The following is a 22,025-nucleotide window of genomic DNA, read 5'->3' as shown; positions in this document are numbered from 1 at the left end:
AACCAAAAGACAAAGAAATGCCAAGTGAAAAGGATACCAAATGGAGAAATCATCACTTGGAAGATATCATTAAAGATACATCAAGGAATGAGATATCCATTGATACACACTAAACTAAAGATGTCAAACTCCCAAAGAGAGGATGGTTCCAAACATACCAAGCTCTCAACAAAGTTTCATGATGGCACAAAGTACCAAAAAGAAATGGCTTGCCTTCCACCAAAACACACTTGATAAGGATCACAAGAAGAGTGAAGAAAATATAATAGCTCCCCCACGAGTTGTGCATTATATAGGATTTGTATTTGAATACAAAATGCACAAGGTGGGATCACTGCTTTCACTATATCTAGAAAACACTAGACAAGAACTAGAAATAAACAAGATCCACAAGTGGTATGGAAGACAACGGGAGTTGACACAATCCTTGGCAAGAGAAAAGGCAAGTAAAACAAAAGCCAATGTAAAGATGATCAATAAATTCTACCACACATAAATGACTACCAATTGTCAAAAGACAAGAAGTAGATCGAAAGAATTCCCGGTGGTAGATAGCAAGGATATCCAACATCATCTTCACACCACACACAAGAAAATTGCAACTTGTAGAGCTAACATGCCACCTAGGAACAAGATAATCTACAATATCAACACTAGGTGACAACATCTCAAATGCACACATTTTCTAGGCTAGTAATATACATAGCATATTACTCCCCCATAATGTGATACCAATGAAGAAAACTTAACAAGAGGCAATAAGAGGATCCAACACGAGATAATCAATGGAATTTTTAGAATCTGAATTTCTCATGAGAGATATACCACCTAGCGACTAGATAATCTTGAAATATCAATACTAGATGGTATTACTCATGTGCACACATTTATAGGATTGTGAGGTGCACAAAGCACACCACTCCCCCATAATGGATATTCCATTAATCTCTCACAAGAGCCAACTAAGAAATAAACAAGACGCACTAAGGCTCAATGAACGACACACAAGTACATGATGTGTAAATCAACATACACAATGGAAATTTGGAGACACATCATATACAAACACATGCAAGGAACAAAACCAAATCATGCAAAGGGGCAAGTAACTTTCAATGTAAACAATTTAAGTACAAGTTACCGCAAGGAGGCATATTGGATATAAGATAGAAACTTGAAAACCCAATTGACTTGGCTTGAGACAACAAGAAAGATGAAGTCCCCTTAATTCTTCATAATGTAGCCAAGTCTCCAATGCCCTCCAAAAACACCTATTGATCAAGTTTGAGCTTGTTGGTCCCCAACCAAGTTGGGTCCTAAGAGGTTAGTCACAATAGGCTTGGCAACCCAAATGGTTCTTTTCTTGACACCACTTTGAGTACCAACAAACTTGGCAAACACATTGCCAACCTTATCCTTCCCAAGAGAATAGATATCATCAATAATAATTGGGTTGGATAAGTTACCACTAGTGCATGAAGAAGCGAGGTGACCTTTCTCACGACATAAGTAGCAACGTCTACTCTTCATTTTCTTCTCACTTGATTTCTCAACAAGAGAGGCATTAACTTGAGTCTTCTTGGGAAGTGGCCTTTCTTCAACTTGAGGTTGAGCATGAGATTGAACTTGTGGCCTCTTCCCTTGTTGCTTGTTACCAATGGCATTCTTCTTCAATGGGCAATATCTAACATGATGCCCTTCAATTTTGCACTTGAAGCAAATAATCTTGGCCGAATTCTTGACTTGTTTTTGGCCCTTCTTCTTGTTGCTCTTGGACTTCTTCTTCTTCTTATTGGAGTTGAATCCAAGTCCACCTTTGTCATTGGGGGATTTTTGCACACTCAAGATATTGTTGAGTGTGGATTTCCCTTCATGACTCTTTTCCAAGTCTTTCTTCAAAGAAGTGACTTGGGCCTTGAGCTCTTTGATTTCCTCTACATGGTTAGTCTCAACACAAGTACTAGAGGAAGTATAAGCTTCATCGTTAGAGCAACAAGGCAAGGAAAGCAATTCATCACAAGATGTACCAACATTGTGAGTAGATGAATTACAAGGACTAGCACATGGCAATATAGTATTTTGACTAGAAGTGGTGCTAGTATCAACATGAGGCTCACTAGATGTTACCTTAGCAATCATGGCCTCATGAGCTATCTTTAGCACATTATGGGATACTAGAAGATCGTCATGAGAGCTTGAGAGCTTTTCATGGCTTTCTTCCAATTTCCCATAATTGCTAGATAGCAACTCAAGTTGAGCCCGTAGCTCAACATTCTCCTTCAAAATGGATGCTTCACAAGTAATAGAATTAGTAGCACAAGCATCATCATTAACAACAAGAGGAGAAGGCAACTTGGCAAGCTCTTTTAAATAAGAAGCTTCAAGTTGAGCATGAGACTCGGTGAGTTTGATGAGCTCACCCTTGATGACCCTTGAGCCATTTTCGAGGTGCTCAAAATCCTCAAGGAGTCTAGCATGAGCAACTTCAAGCTTAGCATTTTTAGTTTCAAAAACATTGGCCACCTCAAGAGCTCTATCAGTAGATTCCTTCACTCTAGACAATTCTAGAGCAAAAGTCTCCTCAAGAGATTCCTTGGTGGTTTGTTCAAGTTCAAGAGCTTGAGAGAGGTCCGCAATCTCATTAGCGTAATCACGCCCATGACCTTCCATTTTATCAATGGTGACCTCATGCTCCTCAAGACGAGATTCCAACTCATCAATATATTTCTTGCTCTCAATAGCAATGGACATAATTTCCATGAAGTTGGAACGAGCAATTTTATTTTTATGAAGAGCTTTAAAAACCATTTCCCCCTTAATTTTTAAGGAGGCAACATTATCATTCTCTTCATCATTATCCTCATCATCATTAGCATCAACATCATCATCAAGAGACATATTGGGGTACAAAGTAGGAGATACCTTTGACGCCTTAGCCATAAGGCAAAACGCAATAGATGATGATGTAGGATCCCTTGAGGCACCATTAAACACCACATCTTGTTCCATGGAGTGTTCGGTTTCCTCTACATTGTTAGCACAACAATTCGAGGAAATAGATGCATTTTTATCATGGCAACAAAACATAGCAAGCATATCATCATGATATTTAGTCAAGCAATTTCTACATGATATGCAAGGACTATCAACACAAACATGTGAAACATTTGGAGTGCTCGAAGTGTTAAAGCCCAAAGAGGGAGCATTGCAATAATATAGTGATGAAGGATCATCCACAATAAGCATACTATCATCATTGCAATGACCAACACTACTCACCATATCATTACCTTGTGGCAAACCACATGTAGGTGAAGTAGAAGAAGTTGAGAAGACTATATGACCGGAGGTGGAGGGAGAACAACCATCCCCACAAATCTTGGACACACCATATTTATCTTGAAGCTTTGTCCATAACTCATGAGCATCCCGGAACGGCATGAGTTGAAATATAACTACATTGCTCAAAGCATCGAAAAGCACATTAGAGGCTTGAGCATTGAGATAAGAGTTTTTCTCATCCTCTAAAGATAATCTTTGGGGATCCTTTGGAGGAGAAAAACCCATATCTACAATTCGCTCTAAATTTGGGTCCATGACCCTAAAGAGATTAAGCATGCGAATTACCCAAACATCAAAATTTGTGCCATCGAAACTAAGAGTGTCAGAGAATCCTAATCCTCTAGTCGACATCTTTACTCTCTAGGCGGTTAAGCCCAACAAAGAGAGACGAGGCTCTGATACCAATTGAAAGATCGTGGATGTCGCCTAGAGGGGGGGGGGTGAATAGGCGCTTTAAAATAATTACGGTTGAGGCTTGAACAAATGCGGAATAAACCTAGCGGTTAATTTGTCAAGCACAAAACCTACAACAACTAGGCTCACCTATGTGCACCAACAACTTATGCTAAGCAAGAAAAACTACTTAGGTGATAGCAAGATATATGACAAGAAACAATATGGCTATCACAAAGTAAAGTGCATAAGTAAAGGGCTCGGGTAAGAGATAACCGAGGCACGCGGAGACGATGATGTATCCGAAGTTCACACCCTTGCGGATGCTAATCTCCGTTTGGAGCGGTGTGGAGGCACAATGCTCCCCAAGAAGCCACTAGGGCCACCGTAATCTCCTCACGCCCTCGCACAATGCAAGATGCCGTGATTCCACTAAGGGACCCTTGAGGGCGGTCACCGAACCCGTACAAATGGCAACCCTTGGGGGCGGTCACCGAACCCGTACACTTTGGCAACCCTTGGGGGCGGTCACCGGTACCCGTCAAATTGCTCGGGGCGATCTCCACAACCTAATTGGAGACCCCGACGCTTGCCCGGAGCTTTACACCACAATGATTGAGCTCCGAACACCACCAACCGTCTAGGGCGCCCAAGCACCCAAGAGGAACAAGCTCAAGGGTACCAAGCACCCAAGAGTAATAAGCTTCCCAACTTGTAACTTCCACGTATCACCGTGGAGAACTCAAACCGAAGCACCAAATGCAATGGCAAGGGCACACGGAGTGCCCAAGTCCTTCTCTCTCAAATCCCACCGAAGCAACTAATGCTAGGGAGGAAAATGAGAGGAAGAACAAGAAGGAGAACACCAAGAACTCCAAGAACTAGATCCAAGGGGTTCCCCTCACATAGAGGAGAAAGTGATTGGTGGAAATGTGGATCTAGATCTCCTCTCTCTTTTCCCTCAAAAACTCGCAAGAATCCATGGAGGGATTGAGAGTTAGCAAGCTCGAAGAAGGTCAACAATGGGGGAAGAACACGAGCTCAAAGGATAAGGTTCAATGGGGAAGAAGACCCCCTTTTATAGGTGGGGAAAAATCCAACTATTATTCTCACAGCCCGCACCGAGCGGTAGTACCGCTTGACATCACGGTACTACCGCTAGGGGTAGCGGTACTACTGCTAAGGGTAGCGGTACTACTGCTTGCGAGCGGTACTAAAAAATTACATCCGTGCCTACCACCGCTGGACTTGTGATGAGTTTTTGGTCCCGTGCGGAAGTAGCCACGGAAGTAGGTGCGATAATACTGCTCCAAGCGGTAGTACCGCTCCCAAGGGCGGTAGTAAAAAATTACTTCCGCTCCTACCCGCGGTAGTACCCCTGCAGCCTTTTCAGAACACCAAAACTACCACAACTTCTGCATTCGGACTCCGAATTCGACGAAACCAAGTTTGTTGGAAAGCTAGAGACAAGGGCTAACACAATCTTGATAGAAATACGAATAATAAGCAAATGAGAAAAGGCCCAAAAGAAAATGGTGAGAACCCTTCCTCGGAAAAGACCGGTAAAACCTCCAACACCGAAAACATCATAGAAGACGCATGCAAACTCCGTTTTCGATGAACTCAAGCTTGTCATCAAGATGACCATATGCTCTAAGACTCACAAAGAGAAACAAACAATAACCAAGAAACATGATGCAAGGATGCAATGGTTTGAGCTCTCGATGAACGATACAATCAAGCTACTCACTTGAGAGCCCCCCTTGATAGTACGGCTATCGATCCTATAACCCGGTCTCCCAACTACCACCATGAGACCAGTAAAATAGAAAACCTATCAAGGGAAAACCTTTACCTTGCACATGATCCACTTGAGCTAGATGATGATGATCTTGTCCTCCGCAAGATGGACCACCTTTCTTGATTGCGTTGGGTCGATGGAGACTAGAGGATTGCTCCCCCATACTCCACTATGGGTGAGCCACTCTTCGGCACATCTTCACAAGTCCATTGACACCACAATGGATGGCAAGCTTCAAGCACTTGATCTCTTCATGATGCTACACTTGAACTTGCACATGACAATCTTGATGACGATCACTACTTGATGTCATCCTTTCCATGGGTTGTATGATATCTTCCTCTTGACGCAAGCCCGTGGACATGTACCTAACCCCACATAGAACTCTCACATAGACCATGGGTTAGTACACAAAGTGCAATGGACAATGCTTACCATACCATGGGATCACTTGATCCCTCTCGGTACATCTTTTACGCTTTGTGAGTTGATCAACTTGATTCACTCTTGACTTAGTCTTGATCAACCTTGAATCTTTCCAAATCTCTTAGTTTGGATGATGTCTTGAAGGTAAACATGAATGATCACACAATCTTCTTCTTCAAGACATGCTTGCAATAAGCTCAACACTCACATGACCAATCTTTGGATAATTCCTTAATAGCACCTTGGTCAACACATAAACTCCTTGAAACCAACACATGGACTTCAAGAAATGCCTATGGAAAAATCCTTCAAATATAACTCAATGCAACCATTAGTCCATAAAGAATGTCATCAATTACCAAAACCACACATGGGGGCACCGCATGTCCTTTCAGTGTCTTAAGGTGTTATTCTAGTACGAACTCTATGATAGATTGAACAGAAAGAGTAGCTTCATGTTATTTTACTACGGACTCTTGAATAGATTGAGCAGAAATGATAACTTTGAGGTGGTTTCGTACCCTACCATAATCTCTTCGTTTGTTCTCCGCTATTAGTGGATTTGGAGTGACTCTCTGTTGCATGTTGAGGGATAGATATATGATCCAATTATGTTATTATTGTTGAGAGAACTTGCACTAGTGAAAGTATGAACCTTAGGCCTTGTTTCCTACCATTGCAATACCGTTTACGCTCACTTTTATCATTAGTTACCTTGCCGTTTTTATATTTTCAGATTACAAAAACCTATATCTACTATCCATATTGCACTTGTATCACCATCTCTTCGCCGAACTAGTGCACCTATACAATTTACCATTGTATTGGGTGTGTTGGGGACACAAGAGACTCTTTGTTATTTGGTTGCAGGGTTGTTTGAGAGAGACCATCTTCATCCTACGCCTCCCACAGATTGATAAACCTTAGGCCATCCACTTGAGGGAAGTTTGCTACTTTCCTACAAACCTCTGCACTTGGAGGCCCAACAACGTCTACAAGGAGAAGGTTGCGTAGTAGACATCAGTATGCATCAGAGCAAATGATGTGAATTATAGGAAATGTACCTTCATGCTCATGAGTCCTTCTTGCAAATAGTATGTACATCAGCAAGAAATCCTCATACACATGACTGTGATGCATATACTTACCTTGTGGTCTTGATTTGGCTTAGGAAGGAATGAACCTGCATAAACAAGGTTAGATAACACAGATACACCTACTAGCCAGAGCAAACAAAAGAAACCACAAGAGTACCAAGACTGGGATGACATGTAGAGAGTGAGTACTGAGTACCCCATTGGATATAGACATGTCCCCAAAGGTAAAGATGTGCAAAGAATTCAAGGATTTCCTTCCCTTAGATGTCTTGCTCCCCCTAAATCTAGCATGGGATACTGGGAGACGATAGGGAACAGAAAATCAGAGCAAAGAAAAGAAACAGAGCTAATGCAAACAATCAAATATGAACATGTCTTTCCCCTCTTAAAGACATGTGACTTCTCTCCTCTTGAATACCAAGCATTTGGGGTCTTTTGAAGTGATACTCCTGTCTCCTTGTAGAAGAACTCTCTCCCCCTATAGAAATGATTAAGCTTTGATGTGATCTCTCTCTCCCCCTTTGACATCAATTTCCAAGAAGGGTTCTTCTGGATTTTTGTTACAAATGGGTTTGGTCCTTGAGTCACAGAACAAAGCAGCAAGTCGAATGTGATGCTGGTAGAGGACCAGAATCATTGAGTGGAGCTGGATCCAAAAGACTGCAGGAACAAGTGGCAAGCTATCTTTCCTGCAGTGAAATCGGTGGCACCGAGTTGTGTTCTTCGGTTGCACCGAAAGATTTTGGTTGGACCAAAGGAAACAGACCGGTGTGACCGAGTTCATCACAGAAAAAACACTTGTCACCTCAGCTCACTAGACAAGTAAGATCTCACAAGGATTTGCAAGGAATTAACTGAAAGTTTTGCAAGGAATTGGATACAGGGAATGCAGAACAAAAAGGAACAGAAAAGAAATCTAGATGAGGTTTTTTTTGAAAGGGAAAACAAACATGCATGAGACAAATGCAAGAGCACAGAAAATATCACAAGAGAACATCATCTAGAATTGGTCGGCGACAATGTCACCTATGTTAGAGTATATTGACTTAGGAGTCAAGTGAGATCACTTGATCATAGGTCATACTCATCGTTTAAACTCAAAATGGGGTTACCATTTTCCGTTTAAGAATTTTGATGTATTCACATCTTGTTGAGTTGCTTTGACTCATGACTTGGAGTAAAGCTTCTTTAAGATGGAATAACATACCTTGGGTGGTGGTGTTGATCATGATCATGTAGTTGAACTTGTGTGGGTTGCTCAAGGTTGATGTAGCTCATCAAGAGTTGGGAGCTCCACTTGGAATTTGAGTTCATCTACCTACATGAGTTAGTCTTGCAAGGAAGAGCACTTGTGTATCCAAAATGACAATCATAAAGCTCAATATAGAATTTGTCAAAGGATATGTTTGAAGAGTTTCATGCTTTCTTGTCTTCAACCACCATTTTGTAGAGACTTGGTGATGTAGATATTTGCTCAAGATGTGAGTGGGTTGCAATCTCATAGATTTAGATTCATCCAAGTACCTACAAGGGTTAGATGACATGCAAGGGTGCAAATATATCCAAGACATATGAATAGCAACATGAAAGAAATATCAAGGATTAGTCAAAGGCTCATGCCTCGCATGTATCCAAAAGGAGTTCCTACTCCAAGTTTGAAGCATCAATGATGTTCAATTCACCTCTCAAACGGCAAAAGACTTTCTCATCAAGCGGTTTGGTGAATATATCCGCTAATTGCTTATCGGTGCGAACATGCTTAAGATTAATGTCCCCTTTGGCAATGTGATCTCGAATGAAATGATGATGAACTTCAATATGCTTAGTTCGAGGGTGTTGCACGGGATTGTGAGCAATCTTGATAGCACTTTCATTGTCACAAAGCAATGGAACATGTTTCACATATATCCCATAATCCTTGAGAGTTTGGGTCATCCAAAGTAATTGAGCACAACATGAACCAGCGGCAATGTATTCCACTTCGGCGGTGGATAAGGATACCGAGTTTTGTTTCTTGGAGGACCAAGACACAAGAGATTTACCAAGAAATTGACAAGTACCTGAAGTGGAATTTCTATCAACCTTGTCTCCGGCATAGTCCGAATCGGAGTAACCAACAAGATCGAAAAAGGACCTCTTAGGATACCAAATGCCAAAATTTGGTGTGTGTATTAAGTATCTCACTATCCTTTTCACAGCCTTAAGATGACATTCTTTAGGGGCCGCTTGATATCATGCACACATGCACACACTCAGCATAATATCGGGACGAGAGGCACATAGATATAGCAATGATCCAATCATGGAGCGGTAAACCTTTTGATCAACCGGTTCACCATCTTTGGTCAAATCAAGATGTCCACTAGTAGGCCTGGGTGTAGTCATACCTTTGCATTCTTGCATATTGAACTTCTTGAATAAGTCCTTGGTGTACTTTTTTTGAGAGACAAAGGTACCTTCCTTAGTTTGCTTGATTTACAAACCGAGAAAGAATTTGAGTTCACTCATCATAGACATCTCAAACTTCTCCGACATTAGCTTTCCAAACTTCTCACTAAAGTGAGGGTTAGTCGAACCAAATTATAATATCATCAACATAGATTTGGCACACAAATAGTTCTCCATTAAACCTTTTAGTAGAAAGAGTAGAATCAAATTTTCCAATTTCAAAGCCTTTTTCAACAAGGAACTTGGTCAAGCATTTATACCACGCTCTAGGAGCTTGTTTAAGACCATAAAGAGCTTTGTGAAGTTTGTAAACATGATAAGGTTTCTTAGGATTGACAAAGCCGGGAGGTTGCTTCACATAAACTTCCTCCTCTATTTCACCATTTAGAAAAGCACTTTTAATGTCCATTTGGTACAAGGTGATATCATGGTGATTAGCATAGGCAAGTAAGATGCGAATGGACTAAAGTCTAGCAACGGGGGCATATGTCTCACCATAGTCCATACCTTCGACTTGAGTGTAGCCTTGGGCGACGAGACGTGCTTTGTTGCGAACTACTTGTCCATCTTCATCTTGCTTGTTGCGAAACACCCATTTGGTACCAATGATGTTGTGGTTGTTGTCGGGCTTCTCAACCAATGTTCAAACTCGATTTCTCTCAAAGTTGTGTAGCTCTTCATGCATGGCGTTTATCCAATCCGGATCTTCCAATGCTTCCTCAACCTTCATAGGTTCAATGCTAGAGATGAATGAATAATGTTCACAAAAGTTAGCTAGACGAGTTTTAGAGCGAGTGATTCTCCCGGTTTGGATATCATTGTAGATTTCTTCAAGGGGATGGTCTTTGGAGACTCTTGCTCGAACTCGTGGAAGCTTTTGCTTGGATCTGGGTGGAACATCTTCTTCATCTTGTTCTTCTTCTTGGACTTCTTCATTGTTGACGTTGTCGTTCTCTTGTCGTGGTGGAGAAGGAGGTTGTTGATGTTCATCTTGGTGTACTTCCTCGTTTTCTTTGTCTTGGTGTGTCCCACTTGTGGATGCTTCCATATCAACTCTTGGTTCACCTTGTCGTGAGGTGGAAGCCTCCACTTGGACAGACGAGGTACTCTCCTTCACCTCCGTTGGACAAGTCTTGCCAATAGACAAGTCTTGGATTGCTTCCGAAGGGTCTTTATCTCCTACATCAATTGGCAATTGCTCTACTTGCGAGCCATTAGATTCATCAAACTTCACATCTACCGTCTCATCAACCTTTCGGGTGAAATTATTGTAGACACAGTAAGTGTGAGAGTTTGAGCAATAACCAAGTAGGAAACCTTCATGAGATTTAGGAGCAAATTTAGAACGATGATGCTTATCAAGAATGTAGCACTTTGAGCTGAATACTCGAAAGTATCCAACTTGCGGTTTGTTACCGGTGAGGAGCTCGTATGCCGTCTCGCCGAGTAGCTTGTGAAGATACAAGCGATTTGTTTCATGACAAGCTGTCTCAACCGCTTCTGCCCAAAAGTGCTTCAGCGTCTTGTACTCATCAAGCATCGTTCTCGCCATTTCGATGAGCGTCCGATTCTTCCTATCAACAACTCCATTTTGTTGAGGTGTGTACGTAGCCGAGAACTCATGTGAAATCCCTTCTTCATTAAGAAAGGTGTCCACATTTGCGTTCTTGAACTCTGTTCCGTTATCGCTGCGAACCTTCTTGATCTTCACTTCAAATTGATTTTGGGTCTTCCTAGCGAAGTTTTTGAAGATCTTTTGGACCTGTGATTTATCATCGAGAAAGAACACCCACATAAATCTTGAAAAATCATCGACTATGACTAGACCAAAAGAATTTCCACCGATACTTTTGTAAGCGTTGGGACTGAAAAGATCCATGTGAAGTAGCTCGAGCGGCCTCCTTGTGGTCATGATGTTCTTCACGGGATGCCTTCCTCCAACCTGTTTACCTGCTTGACAAGCGCTGCAAAGTCTATCCTTATCAAATATGACATCGTTAACGCCAAGGATATGATTAGCTTTAATAAGCTTGTCAAGGTTTCGCATGCCCACATGACCTAACCGTCTATGCCGCAACCAGCCTTTAGAGGATTTAGCAATTAAGCAAGTTCTAGGTTGAGCCTTTATAGTGAAATCAACAATGTAAAGATCACCTCTACGTATACCGGTAAAGACCATTTTATGATTGTCTCTTCGAAACACTTGGCAATCTACTTCAGTAAATAGGACATTGAAACCGAAATTAGCAAGTCCAGATACTGAAAGTAAATTGTACCCAATAGATTCAACGAGCATGACATTTTGTATGGAGCTATCATGTGAGATGGACACCTTACCGAGGCCAACCACCTTACCCTTTGAGTTATCACCAAAGGTTACATACTTTCGAGGGCCGTCGTTTTCAGCAAGCTCACAAAACATATCTTTATCTCCGGTCATGTGATCGGTACATCCACTATCAAGAACCCATTCCTTTCCTCCTGCCATGTATCCCCGAAGATTTGCCATAAGACCAAGGTGTCTCATTGCATCATTAAGATCAAAGTCACTATCATCATCCTCATCATAGTATCCATGTTCAACATCGTCATGTGATGGATCAATTCCTAGAGAGGGTGATTCATTAGAATGAGTTTGACAATGATCTTCTTTATGAATTCAAATAGCTTCGGAAATAATATTTCTAATAATTCCAACATCTCCTTTGGCACGCATAAGATTTGTAAGCTCAAATAGACAATCACCAAACTTAGGATCATCGGAATTCATCTTACTCAAGGCAATATACCTATGGAAAATTTCATCTAGATTTTGCAAGGAATAGTTTGGAAAATGTTCCTCAAGAAATTTCCATATGGTGTAGGCACACTTAAGAGTAGGCAAGCAACCTATCAAGTTTCTAGGCAAACCTCTAGTGATAAGATCAACAATTCTAAGATTGTGAATCATGTCAATTGACTCATCAAGGGTGGGATGCATAGGATCAACATGAGGTGCACAAGGGCTAGTAATGTACTTGTTCAAATGATATTCATTGAAAATCACAAGCATCTCATTTTCAACTAATGAAAATACTCTCCATCAAGTATAGGCACTCTATGTCTAAGGCTCCCCAAAGTAGACTCATCCATCTTCCTCCAATGGTGTTTAAACCAAAGCAATGGAGACCAAAGCTCTGATACCAATTGAAAGGATCGAGAGGAGGTGTCTAGAGGGGTGTCGGTGTCAAAACCGGCGGATCTCGGGTAGGGGGTCCCGAACTGTGCGTCTAGGCAGATGGTAACAGGAGACAAGGGACACGATGTTTTACCCAGGTTCGGGCCCTCTTGATGGAGGTAAAACCCTACGTCCTGCTTGATTGATATTGATGATGTGGGTATTACAAGAGTAGATCTACCACGAGATCAAGGAAGCTAAACCCTAGAAGCTAGCCTATGGTATGATTGTTGTTATGTCCTACGGACTAAAACCATCCGGTTTATATAGACACCGGAGAGGGCTAGGGTTACACAGAGTCGGTTACAATGGTAGGGGATCTACATAGCCGTATCGCCAAGCTTGCCTTCCACGCCAAGGAAAGTCCCATCCGGATACGGGACGAAGTCTTCAATCTTGTATCTTCATAGTCTTGGAGTCCGGCCGATGATGATAGTTCGGCTATCTGGACACCCCCTAATCTGGGACTCCCTTAGTAGCCCCCGAACCAGGCTTCAATGACGACAAGTCCGGCGCGTATATTGTCTTCGGCGTTGCAAAGCGGGTTCTCCTTCAAATTCCATGTGCCTGCCGATTGGTGTCCGGCTTCCTTATAAATGTTGTGCTCCTTGGCTTCCACGTCCAATAATGGCCCTCTTCCACGTGTTGTATGAATGCGAAAAGCTAGGGTATTTTTGCATTTTACCCCCTAGCCGTGTGAATAAGCCGCCTATAAGAGAGGCGAGGATCTAGATCCAAATCACACCATCCTCCTTCCGCAAGTACTCATCGAAGCTCCTCTGACAAAAATCCATTCCATCATGGATAGTCGACGCGGCTCCTCCTCTCGCGCTCCCAGCCCTCAGCCAGGAGATTGGGGGAGATGTTCAGTTCCACACAGCAAGCTAATGACGCTCCAAACCGAGGGATATCTTCCCCCAGCCTTCATGGTTCCGGTTCGAGCCGGACTTGCCACCTACAGGGGTGGAAAGCAGGCGGAGAGCGTCCCCAATCCCTCCAAAGGAGAGCGGGTATGCTTCGTCCCTTATCTAATAAGGGGACTCAGATTTTCCATACATCTGTTTCTCTGGGGGCTCCTGGAGTTCTATGGACTCCAGCTTCACCACCTTACACCTGCCTCCATTTTGCACATCGCGGGCTTTGTAGCTCTTTGCGAGCTGTTCTTGGGCATCGAGCCCCATTTTGCGCTGTGGAAGAGATTGTTTTGCCTCGTACCCTGTTCTCATGAGGGGTCGATATATCAAGTGGGCGGAGCTGAAATATGGCGCATCGCCGGGACCGGATATCTATTCGGAACCCCTAAGAAGGCGTCCGAAGACTGGCCTTTGGAATGGTTTTATATGGAGGACGCCCCTCTGCCGGATCCAGTTCGGATCGGCCTCCTGGAGTTCAGCAATGCTCCCTTGAAGAAACGCCTGAGTTGGCGCCCGCGGAGCCCTCAACGGGAAGATGATGGGAGCGTCCAATATCTGATGGGCCGGATAAGGTTACTGGCCCACTCCAGATTGACCATGGGAGTCATGGCCACGTGCATTATGCGAGGGGTGGATCCGCTCCAATATAGGGGCCACCCCATGTGGAATTTCAACGGGGAGGATGACGCCACCCGTCATGGCCGCAAGGGGCCGGGATCGGCCGCCGATCTGGTGAAGATCCTGTCCGGCTTGTACAAGGGGGAGAAGGAGGACTTCCTCCGCACGAGTCCATTGAATGGATTCTCCATGAATAACCCTCGGAGCTTGGTAAGCGGACGTTTATCTATCCGATCCATATTCCCAAAGTCAAGTGTCTCACTTTGTGATTTTGACGCAGGAGCTGCGCCGGGACGTGGAGGGCATACAAAGCCTGACCCCACAAACCGAGGATCCGGGACGATCCCTTGATCCGGCCTCCGAAGAGGATCCGGACATAAAGGTGGAGCTGATTGATGGGGTGTTCCACCAACTTAGCATGGACAATGCTCTAGTCGCCATTACGGCTGACTACCCCGGTTTATCTCCGGCTTCCCAGGTGACTACGATCGGAGTCCTGACACCATTACTTAGTCCATGCTTATTTCTGACCACCGTGTACCAACGGTGCTTCGCAGGAGGCGCCTTTAAGGTGGGAAGCCGAACCCGCGGCGGCTGACCAACAAGGGTCAGTTCGGCCCAGCAGGCGGAAGAGGAGTGCGGCGCGAATCGAAATGTTGCCGCAACGGTACGGCGCACCGTCGTTTTTAAGGGAAAGATCCCTAGGAGGTATATTAACACTCATGATTTTTCCAGGAGAAAGAGCGCTCGCCAGACAGTGTCCGGAGAGGTTGCCAATCAAGCCTCCGCCAGCCATGCTCCAACGCGTGGTCCGGAAGGGGAGGCGAACACAAGGCATGAGCCGGATGCTCCTCCAACGGAGGATGCCGATAGGCTGTCCGCCACCAGGTCTGAGGTGGAGAGCGCCATGAATCACAAGCGCCGCCGGACGGTTCTTCGTGACGCGTGTTTCTCTCCGGAGGCACTGGATGCCTTTAATGCGGGAGACGCGCACCTCCGTGCCGCTCGAGATGGTCTAACCAGAGCCACGGGGCAGTATGTGAAAGACATATGGGTGAGGAATTTTAATAGTTATATATGCCGGTAGCCCCCGAGACTTAAAATAGTTAGAATAACTGATTTAAGGATCATTTGTTTATGCAGGATCATACGGAGAAGAATACCTATCTGTCCCAGGAGCTTCAAGAGTGCAAGGCCCAACTTGAGGCCGCACTAGCCGCCGCAGGGGGAGCCACAGAGATCCCCTCTGGTAATACATACTTCGAAAAGATAAGTAGTTTATGAAGTGCGGCGTGTGCGTAAGTCTGACAATTAAATTGCAGAGGGTGCCGGACTGGAAACGGACAAGCAACATCTGCTACGCCAGCTGAAGGCCGACGAGAAGGTGCTTATGAGGGTGCAGCAGGAGAGGAACAAACTCCAAGATGCCAACACCCAGCTGGGCGAAGAACTAAAAGATGTTTGGGTCCAGCTGTCTGACTCCGTAAAGGAGAATTGGCGGCTTTGTCGCAGAATTTACAGTAAGTGCTTGAGCAAACTCTTTTGAAAAGAAGAGTTCAGCAAGGAAGTCGATTGACAGAAATGTGTCTGTAGGTGTGCTCACGGGTCGTCCGGCGGAGGAAATGCCTGCTTCCATGGGTGACCTTCTTCCCGAGCTGCTGCAACTACACGAACGTATTCGGCAGGCGATGAGCGGCGTCGTCCAGGCCTTATGGCCGTCCGTATCCCTACCCGAGGGTCTTGGAGGGCTTGCTGACAAGCTTCAGGGAGTACGGCAGCGCTTCCGTCTGTGGAAGATATCGGCCTGCCGTCAAGGCGCCAGAGAGGCCTGGGCCATGGTGAAGACACGGTACACGAAGGCTGATCCAAACCACATGGCCGAGGTCGGACCTGTGGGGCCCGATGGGAAGGAGATCCCTGTGAGCTTAATGTACGACCAAGTAGAGTTGGCCGCGAAATATTCCCAACGGGACTGTAAACTAGACAGCCTGTTAGATGGGATTGAAGAGGAGTTCAATCAGTCGATTTGACGATGTAATTTTAAAATGACATGTAAAATGCCTTCTAGCCGGATTGTAGATCGTTTGTCTTGGCGGACCTTTTCGCTTCAACCTCGGGACCCAACACTCCGGAGTGTGTCTGAATACCCTAACGATTATAAAAACCGGGGCATGCATGGAGACCAGGCGTAGGGGTCATTAGTGCTTTATCAGACAAGTGCCCAACTAGTTATATTATATTACATGGTTAGTAAGAAACATCTTCCAGGGAGAATAGTTCCGTTAGGGGTTCCTTTCCCTGGGAGGCATGCCCTAAGGTGCATGTCCGTACTGCGAAGAGAGCAGAAAAAGCATATGGGGGCAGATAAAGAAATAAGTAATAAATCATCTTTCAAGTCACCGACCGAATATTCCCTTAAGAATGCTAGCTTTCGGCTTCACCCAGTCTGAGGTACACATCCGGCTGACCCGGCAGTAACAATCGCAGAGGTGCTCCCTTTACCTCCTAGCCGAACAATCGGGAACGTAGGGGTAAGCACAGGAGCCAGGCAACCCAGCTTGGCCAAAACTTAAGTCATATCGATGCATATAATGGTGAATAAAAGGTACATGCGGAAGTATGACACATGTGTTGGGCGTGAAGCCCGTATAAATAAGCTTCTGTTAAAGAAGCCCCCAGGTATAATGAGTGCGAGTAGCACATCAAGTGTGTGCGAACAATGCGCAGATCAGCCCTCAAAGGCTTTTACTAAAAAGAAGGGGGGAAGAAGGAGGGGAACAAAAGACAGCGAAAGTATAAAAGGTGGATGGAGGAAGGAGACGAACTCTGAGTCCGGTGCTAGGCGTAAAATCTTCGGAGATGGGCTGCGTTCCATGGGTTCGGCTCAAGTCGGTTGTCAGATGCATTACGTAGACGGTATGCTCCGCCGGTCAGGACTTGGTCGATGATAAAGGGACCTTCCCATTTGGGCTTAAGTTTGTCCTTTTTCTTGTCCGTCAGGCGTAGAACTAGTTCGCCAACATTGTAAGTTTTGGCCCGTACTTCTCTGCTTTGATATCTTTGAGCCTGCTGCTAATAGAATGCGGAACGAGCTTTTGCCACGTCCCGCTCCTCCTCTAAGGCGTCCAAACTGTCCTGCCGATCCAACTCGGCTTCTCTTTCTTCATACATGCGCACATGAGGTGAGTCATGAATTATATCACAGGGCAAAACTGCCTCTGCGCCGTACACCATAAAAAATGGTGTGAATCCGGTAGTGCAGTTCGGCGTGGTCCGTAGCCCCCAGAGTACGGAGTCGAGCTCCTCTATGCAGTGCGTGTTAGATTCCGTGAGGGACCGCACTAATCTGGGTTTGATGCCTCTCATGATTAGACCATTTGCTCATTCGACTTGACCGTTAGTTTGGGGGTGATAGACTGAAGCGTAGTCGAGCCTGATGCCCATGTTTTTGCACCAGAGTTTAACCTCATCGGCCATGAAATTCGTGCCGTTATCAGTGATGATGCTGTGGGGGACACCATAACGGTGTACTACCCTGGATATGAAGTCTATCACGGGTCCGGATTCGGCCATTTTAACTGGCTTGGCCTTTATCCATTTGGTGAATTTGTCCACCATGACCAATAGGTATTTTTGCTTGTGGGTTACCCCTTTACGGGGTCCGACCATGTCAAGCCCCCAGACCGCGAACGGCCAGGTGATGGGTATAGTTTTGAGGGTGGTGGGTGGCATGTGGCTTTGATTAGCAAAGAGCTGGCAACCGACGCATCGTTGGACCAAGTCCTGAGCATCTGCCCGGGCAGTCGGCCAATAAAATCCTGTACGGAAGGCCTTGCCTACAAGGTCCCGGGCTGCGGCGTGGTGCCCGCCGAGTCCAGCGTGAATTTCAGCCAGGAGATTTCGCCCTTCCTCTTCGGAGATGCACCTTTGAAGGACTCCGGTTGTGCTTTTCTTATAAAGTTCTCCCTCATGGACCTTGTAGGCTTCAGATCGCCGAACTATGCAGTGGGCCTCATTTTGCAATCCTGCCCGTCGCGTCGCGGTAGTTTATAATGTCGTTGAGAGGTACTTCGGAGGCCACTGTAATCGAGCACTCTTGAAAGTAGTGTCGCAGCTTCCGGGATGCCATGAACACCGCGTACGCTATCTTTTGATAATGTGGATATCGCGACTTGCATGGAGTTAAGATAGTGGATACGTAGTACACTGGTTTTTGAAGAGGGAATTTGTGTCCTTCTGTTTCTCGTTCGACGACGAGCGCTGCGCTGACAACTTGATGTGTTGCCACGATATATAATAAAATTGGTTCGCCTAGGTTGGGCGCGGCCAGGACCGAATTTGTTGCCAATATGGCCTTTATTTCTTCGAGTCTGGCCGTGGCAGCATCCGTCCACTCGAAGTGTTCGGTGCGCCGGAGGAGGCGGTAGAGAGGCAATGCCTTTTCTCCCAAACGGGAGATGAAGCGGCTTAGAGCCGCCACGCATCAAGTCAGTTTTTGTATTTGTTTGAGGTCTTTTGGGATATACAATTGTGACAGAGCTTGGTTCTTGGCTAGGTTTGCTTCAATTCCTCTACCGGATACAATGAAGCACAAGAGTTTTCCGGCTGGTATGCCGAAAATGCATTTTTCCGGGTTGAGCTTAATGTCATATGCTCAGAGGTTGTCGAATGTGAGCCTCAAATCGTCTACTAGAGTTTCGATGTGTTTGGTCTTAACGACCACATCGTCTACGTATGCCTCCACTGTTTTGCCGATCTGGGTAGCCAGACATGTCTGAATCATGCGCTGATATGTTGTGCCGGCGTTTTTAAGTCTGAAGGGCATTATGTTGAAGCAGAATGGTCCGTATGGAGTAATAAATGCCATTGCGGCCTGGTCTGTTTCCGCCATCTTGATTTGATGGTATCCGGAGTATGCGTCGAGGAAACACAATGAATCGTGCCCCGCAGTAGCATTGATGATTTGGTCGATGCGGGGGAGGGGGAAAGGATCCATTGGACAGGCCTTATTAAGGTCTTTAAAATCCACACAAAGGCGCCAGGATTTGTCCTTTTTTGGTACCATTACCAGGTTCGCTAGCCAGTCTGGATGCTTTATATCTCTGATGAATCCGGCTTCTAATAGTTTGGCTAGCTCCTCTCCCATTGCATGTCTTTTGGGTTCGGAAAATCGTCGAAGAGCCTGTTTGACTGGCTTGAATCCTTTTAGGATATTTAGGCTGTGCTCTGCCAGCCTGCGTGGGATTCCTGGCATATCTGAAGGGTGCCAGGCAAAAATGTCCCAATTTTCCCGAAGGAATTCTCGTAGTGCGGCTTCTACATCAGGGTTTAATTGTGCCCCAATGGAGGCCGTCTTTGTGGGGTCCATTGGATGGACCTGGAATTTAAAAGAGGTGGACTTAGATCTCTTATCGAGTATCACGTCGTCCCTATTCACCATGGAGCGTAGTGCAGTGAGTTCTTCTGCCGCTAGGGCTTCGGATAGTGCCTCTAGGGCTAGTGCGGCTGTCTTATTTTTAGCGCGGAGTGCTATGTCCGGATCACTGACCAGAGTGATGATTCCATTGGGCCCGGGCATTTTGAGCTTCATGTACCCGTAATGTGGTACGGCTTGGAAAATTGTAAATGCCTCTCGCCCTAATAGAGTGTGATATCCGCTGCTGAACGGGGCCACTTGGAACGTGACTTCCTCGGACCTGTAGTTGTCCGGCGAGCCGAACACTACATCTAGTGTGATTTTTCCTGTGCAGCGTACTTCCCGACTAGGGATTATTCCTCTAAAGGTTGTGCCACTTCGCTCAATGCGGCTCCAGTCTATTTCCATTTTTTGGAGGGTTTCCTCATAGATGAGGTTTAATCCGCTGCCGCCATCCATGAGTACCTTGGTAAGACGAAAGCCGTCCACTATTGGACTGAGGACCAATGCGGCTGGTGCTCGGGCTGTTCGGAATTTAGGTTCGTCGCTGGCATTGAAGGTGATAGCCGTGTCGCTCCATGGATTTGTTGTTGCTACTTGGTAGACTTCGGCGAGGCTACGGATTGTTCGTTTCCGCATATTATTTGATGCGAAAGTCTCAAAGACTGTTAATACCGTACTGGTACTGTTGGGCTGGTTCTCCGGGGCTAGAAGCCCTTCGCCACTTTTGGCCACCTGCCGTAGTATCCAACATGCTCGGAGGCTATGTGTTGGAGTGGCGCCTTCTGTATTATGGATTTTGCAGGGTCCGCTGAGCCATCCCTCCAGTACGGTTCCGTACCCTTTAGGGTTTTTTTTTCTTTTTGGTTTTTGACCCAGGTGCTTGAGCATGGTGCACCCTTTTATTCCGGACTAAGGTTGTGTTCAGGGCCGGATTGTCCCAAAATCTAGTTTCGGTTTTCTAGGCACTCTCCATCGCACAGTATTTTTGTACTATGGTCGCCAGGTCGGCGAAGCACGCAACTTCGTGACGACTTATGGCGTTCATGGTTCCCTTGTCCGTGCAATTGTTGCAAAAAATAGAGATTGCGCTTTCCTCATGGCAGTCCTTTATCCTGTCCATAACCAGGAGGAATCTGGCTCAGTAATGATGTACTGTTTCATCGGGCTCTTGCCGTATTCGAGATAGATCGCTTGTGTTTGGGTGGGCGGGTGGAACTAAATTTGGAACCCCGCCCAATCTGAGGCTCAAAGGCCGAGGAGTTTATTTGGAAGCTTGGATTGCTGGAGGTCGTCCAACGAATCTAGTCTGCTGTCTGACTTTAGGTTCAGTACTCGATGGACGTCCATCCCTCCGCGGGAATCCGGCATGGAGGGATCGGGAATCCGGACATAACTGGTTTTTTAACATAGAAGAAGAGTCGCCGCATTGTTCTTCTACCACAGCAACATGATGGGTAGCCTGGGGAGAGTTAATTTCTCTCAGATCGGTTTTACGCCCAATCTGATCGTAGTCTGTAGCGACTCCCAGGGCGGCGATGCGATCCAAGAGCTCGTTTACGGAAGAGAGCTCCATTGGATCCAGCTGCTCGGCGAATTCCGAGTTGATGCAAAGATCGCTTTTGATGACCCGAGAGGTCATCGTCGAAGCGGTGGCCGAACAGGCGGTCCTAAGAAAACCACCTAGCCGGATAGCTTGACCGGCGGCCAAAGCTCCTTTGGCAATGGTACTTTCTTTAAAGATGGGAAGAGGCATCCTTCCTGATTGCGACGGCACAGAGGAACTCTCAATGAAAGCACCAATGTCGGTGTCAAAACCGGCGGATCTCGGGTAGGGGGTCCCGAACTTTGCGTCTAGGCGGATGGTAACAGGAGACAAGGGACACGATGTTTTACCCAGGTTCGGGCCCTCTTGATGGAGGTAAAACCCTACGTCCTGCTTGCTTGATATTGATGATGTGGGTATTACAAGAGTAGATCTACCACGAGATCAAGGAGGCTAAACCCTAGAAGCTAGCCTATGGTATGATTATTGTTATGTCCTACGGACTAAAACCATCCGGTTTATATAGACACCGGAGAGGGCTAGGGTTACACAGAGTTGGTTACAATGGTAGGGGATCTACATATCCGTATCGCCAAGCTTGCCTTCCACGCCAAGGAAAGTCCCATCCGGACACGGGACGAAGTCTTCAATCTTGTATCTTCATAGTCTTGGAGTCCGGCCGATGATGATAGTTCGGCTATCCGGACACCCCCTAATCCGGAACTCCCTCAAGGGGGGTGAATAGACTCTAAGTAAGAAAAATTGCAGTTTTTAATCTCTTTAAGTTGAAGTGGAGTTTGGCACAAG

The sequence above is a fragment of the Triticum aestivum genome, chromosome 7B (assembly GCF_018294505.1).
Source record: "Triticum aestivum cultivar Chinese Spring chromosome 7B, IWGSC CS RefSeq v2.1, whole genome shotgun sequence".
Taxonomy (NCBI): Eukaryota; Viridiplantae; Streptophyta; class Magnoliopsida; order Poales; family Poaceae; genus Triticum; species Triticum aestivum.
This window is presented reverse-complemented; position numbering follows the sequence as displayed.